Source organism: Schistocerca americana, chromosome 3 (assembly GCF_021461395.2).
Source record: "Schistocerca americana isolate TAMUIC-IGC-003095 chromosome 3, iqSchAmer2.1, whole genome shotgun sequence".
Taxonomy (NCBI): Eukaryota; Metazoa; Arthropoda; class Insecta; order Orthoptera; family Acrididae; genus Schistocerca; species Schistocerca americana.
In genome coordinates this window covers 591257918-591262917 of record NC_060121.1, presented here as the reverse complement: position 1 = coordinate 591262917, position 5000 = coordinate 591257918, and the positions used below count along the sequence as shown (strand labels likewise).

The following is a 5000-nucleotide window of genomic DNA, read 5'->3' as shown; positions in this document are numbered from 1 at the left end:
AGCTGTACCACGTACGAGCTACAGACGCGATCGCGTTGCTCTCTGTACGAATGCAGATGCTCAGCGGCAGCTAGGAGGCGCTCCATCCATGTCGGTACCGGTGAGCGTTGCACTCGCAGTCGCAAAAACGTACGGCAAGTATATTACTCGGAAGAGTCAATGACAGTCCAAGCCCCCCTGCGTGGGAAGAGTCTTCCTAGGCCATGACCCACCGGAAGGGCGCAGCGTCCCCCACCCCAGACATGTGACGTCACACTATCGGTATTGACGACTAGACTGATTCCTTATAATCATTTGCCATACACCGGTGGAAGCTGCCGAGACGAGTAACTACATAGCGGGCTCGCCGTGTCACTAATGTACAGAGATACAATAGTTTCGACTGGAACCGGATTAAACGTATACACGGCGCTGATTAGTAATAGATAGAGCCATCAGAATACAGATAATGTATACAACTGTCCGTATACATGCTGAAAGACTCTGCTCACAATCACACGTCAGCCAGACACTCTTATCACGCACTACTCTCTGCCTGTAACAGGCACACAGACAATATGTAAGCACCAGCATGGAACAACACCCAGTGCATCCTCTCTGCCACATTAGACAATCCACACTATCATAACCAGACCGGGAGGTCCACTCGGAAAACAGAATATCCCACCCTTCCGACAACCACCATTGCTCAGCTAAGCCACCAACACCCACACATGTCCTACACAGGGGTGCACCCAACATCACAATACTGCCTCCTGTCACACCACAAAAACAATGGCAGGAATGAAAGACACAGGTCTGCCACAAGCATGGAATCAGAGCGCCGCCTGTCATGAGCCAAAGGTGCACCCTGACGTGCCAAATCAGATGATGCCGCAGTCATTTACTTACGATAATCACAATCAACAAACCGGCCCCCCCCCCCCAAAACACCTTTCCTTACAACAATGTGTACCTTAACCTAACCCGTATTGTGCCTTAACCTAACCCGTATTGTGCCTTAACCTAACCCGTATTGTGCCTTAACCTAACCCGTATTGTGCCTTAACCTAACCCGTATTGTGCCTTAACCTAACCCGTATTGTGCCTTAACCTAACCCGTATTGTGCCTTAACCTAACCCGTATTGTGCCTTAACCTAACCCGTATTGTGCCTTAACCTAACCCGTATTGTGCCTTAACCTAACCCGTATTGTGCCTTAACCTAACCCGTATTGTGCCTTAACCTAACCCGTATTGTGCCTTAACCTAACCCGTATTGTGCCTTAACCTAACCCGTATTGTGCCTTAACCTAACCCGTCCGTATTGTGCCTTAACCTAACCCGTATTGTGCCTTAACCTAACCCGTATTGTGCCTTAACCTAACCCGTGTTGTGCCTTAACCTAACCCGTGTTGTGCCTTAACCTAACCCGTGTTGTGCCTTAACCTAACCCGTATTGTGCCTTAACCTAACCCGTGTTGTGCCTTAACCTAACCCGTGTTGTACCTTAACCTAACCCGTGTTGTACCTTAACCTAACCCGTGTTGTACCTTAACCTAACCCGTGTTGTACCTTAACCTAACCCGTGTTGTACCTTAACCTAACCCGTGTTGTACCTTAACCTAACCCGTGTTGTACCTTAACCTAACCCGTGTTGTACCTTAACCTAACCCGTGTTGTACCTTAACCTAACCCGTGTTGTGCCTTAACCTAACCTATGTTGCGCCTTAACCTAACCTATGTTGCGCCTTAACCTAACCTATGTTGCGCCTTAACCTAACCTATGTTGCGCCTTAACCTAACCCATATTGTACCTTAACCTAACCCATATTGTACCTTAACCTAACCCATATTGTACCTTAACCTAACCCATGTTGCGCCTTAACCTAACCCATGTTGCGCCTTAACCTAACCTATGTTGCGCCTTAACCTAACCCATGTTGCGCCTTAACCTAACCCATGTTGCGCCTTAACCTAACCCATGTTGCGCCTTAACCTAACCCATGTTGCGCCTTAACCTAACCCATGTTGCGCCTTAACCTAACCCATGTTGCGCCTTAACCTAACCCATGTTGCGCCTTAACCTAACCCATGTTGCGCCTTAACCTAACCCATGTTGCGCCTTAACCTAACCCATGTTGCGCCTTAACCTAACCCATGTTGCGCCTTAACCTAACCCATGTTGCGCCTTAGCCTAACCCATGTTGCGCCTCAACCTAACCCATGTTGCGCCTCAACCTAACCTATGTTGCGCCTCAACCCAACACACGTTGGGCCTCAACCCAACACACGTTGGGCCTTAACCCAACACACGTTGGGCCTTAACCCAACACACGTTGGGCCTTAACCCAACACACGTTGGGCCTTAACCCAACACACGTTGGGCCTTAACCCAACACACGTTGGGCCTTAACCCAACACACGTTGGGCCTTAACCCAACACACGTTGGGCCTTAACCCAACACACGTTGGGCCTTAACCCAACACACGTTGGGCCTTAACCCAACACACGTTGGGCCTTAACCCAACACACGTTGGGCCTTAACCCAACACACGTTGGGCCTTAACCCAACACACGTTGGGCCTTAACCCAACACACGTTGGGCCTTAACCCAACACACGTTGGGCCTTAACCCAACACACGTTGGGCCTTAACCCAACACACGTTGGGCCTTAACCCAACACACGTTGGGCCTTAACCCAACACACGTTGGGCCTTAACCCAACACACGTTGGGCCTTAACCTGCTCTGTAATTGTCATACGACGCGTTAAATTAGTGTAGTGTTGCCTAACTGCAACCCCCGCAATATAGTTTGCTACTCGCACTGCCCGGTCCCCAGAGTATCGCTTCATGTGAAACACCTTGCAGCTATACACTGTAATGCGGATGGCAGTAGGACGTACATGCTCAATGCCCTTCGCAGTTGTTCATTGGCATTCGCATGGCGAAGCACAGCCTACGTTGTGGTACGGCTTGTGTCAACTGTCCGCTGATGTTGTACGTCCAAATCACACACTGTACTGCACATTGGTCCTCATGTACTGAATGATACATCGTGGTACATGTGTGACCGTACCACGACTGCGCCAACAACGGCGAACCATACGGTCCAAATATTGTGCACTCAGCTACGTGTCGTCTCCCTATAAGAGCTGGATTGCAGTATGGTATGCCGTGGATGGCGATCAGCATGAGCCGTCTGTTGATGTAGTGGCGCGTGTTGTCAGACGTAGTCGTCTCCTCTCACACACCGTGATAGCATGGTGCACTGCGTTCCACATCTGCGACATGCGACAGAGGCCGGTTGACAGTCGTTCGCGCAATGGACATCGCATACGTACGGGGGCCACCTTCCACGTGTTCGCGAAGCGTGCACATGTTGTTGCGTGTATGTGGGCAGACATAGTGTGTCGTGACACCTGACACAGGCATGCAACAATCGTTGAATTTGCAAATGGCGATGGACGTCTACGTTTGCTGGTGACGTTACGCAAATGAACAACTGGTAAACCGTTGTGGTGCGGTTGTTCTCGCTAGAGGTGAATCAGTGATGGCGACGATCGGTTGAGCTACCAACCGGTTGTTTCAGCGATACCCACCATGCCCACGAACGTGAATGGCATGTGGGTGTGAAGCGATACGCGGCGGTGGCTGGGTGGGACCGTCCCCGGCCGGTGAGGGGGGGCCTCCCGGCGTGCTGGCCGCGCGGTGCGTGGGCGCACGCGCTACAGCCGGCTGGTGGGGGCGGCCAGTGGCAGGCGCGCCGGCCGACGGAGGCGGCAGGCGGCGCAGCTGCGCGCCGGCGCACCCTGCACGCGGCGCCGTGCGGCCAAAGTAGGTCCTCGCGGGCCCGGTGCGAAGCGCGGTGGACATCTGCAGTGTGCTGGTCCGATTGAGGACTGTGTGCGCTGAGGATGCGCCGCCGCCCGGCGCTCGGCGCCGCGACGCCGTCTGCTGCTCGGTCGCCTCTGCGGTTCTCGCAGGTGGATTGTATCGCAGCTGTGCGGACGTGTTGGCGCGTGCGCTGTGCTGGGAGAGTTCGCTTCGGCACCCAAGTGGGGCTTTTGTCCTTCTGTGGCGCTGGCGTTGGAGCTGCCGGCCACCGTAGGTGGCGCGTGTTGTCTCCCGCCGGCAATGCCACGACAGCACGCTCCCGGGCCTCTGTCGGCAGCGGCAAGCTCAGTTGGGAGCACGGGTGGTCGCACCTAAAGCGTCTACTCGCCAAACTCCGGGCGATTGCGCCACTCTCGAACCCGACCAAGTACTTAGGACGGCGCTGCGCGCCGCCGGGACCTGAGAGGGTTTCGAGGTGTATTGTGCAGGGGAGCTCAGCCTCCTCCTGTTTGCAGAATAATTGAGCGGACGCTTGCGTGTTCGCGCGGGCCCCCGGGACACACTCCCGGGCGGCCGGCTGCTCAGCTCTAGTTGACGCAGCTCCCTGGTTGATCCTGCCAGTAGTCATATGCTTGTCTCAAAGATTAAGCCATGCATGTCTCAGTACAAGCCGCATTAAGGTGAAACCGCGAATGGCTCATTAAATCAGTTATGGTTCCTTAGATCGTACCCACGTTACTTGGATAACTGTGGTAATTCTAGAGCTAATACATGCAAACAGAGTCCCGACCAGAGATGGAAGGGACGCTTTTATTAGATCAAAACCAATCGGTCGGCTCGTCCGGTCCGTTTGCCTTGGTGACTCTGAATAACTTTGGGCTGATCGCACGGTCCTCGTACCGGCGACGCATCTTCCAAATGTCTGCCTTATCAACTGTCGATGGTAGGTTCTGCGCCTACCATGGTTGTAACGGGTAACGGGGAATCAGGGTTCGATTCCGGAGAGGGAGCCTGAGAAACGGCTACCACATCCAAGGAAGGCAGCAGGCGCGCAAATTACCCACTCCCGGCACGGGGAGGTAGTGACGAAAAATAACGATACGGGACTCATCCGAGGCCCCGTAATCGGAATGAGTACACTTTAAATCCTTTAACGAGTATCTATTGGAGGGCAAGTCTGGT

The 5000-nt window shown here is 53.5% G+C and overlaps 1 non-coding gene across 1 annotated transcript in view; it reads left to right on the top strand.

Annotated features, from left to right (window-relative positions):
• The first annotated feature begins 4419 nt into the window (after window positions 1–4419).
• The window catches only part of LOC124608818, a 1910-nt gene continuing 1329 nt past the window's right edge, over window positions 4420–5000 (top strand). Inside the window, exon 1 of the ribosomal RNA XR_006979381.1 lies at window positions 4420–5000. This exon is cut by the window's right edge and continues 1329 nt beyond it. This is a non-coding gene — a ribosomal RNA (small subunit ribosomal RNA).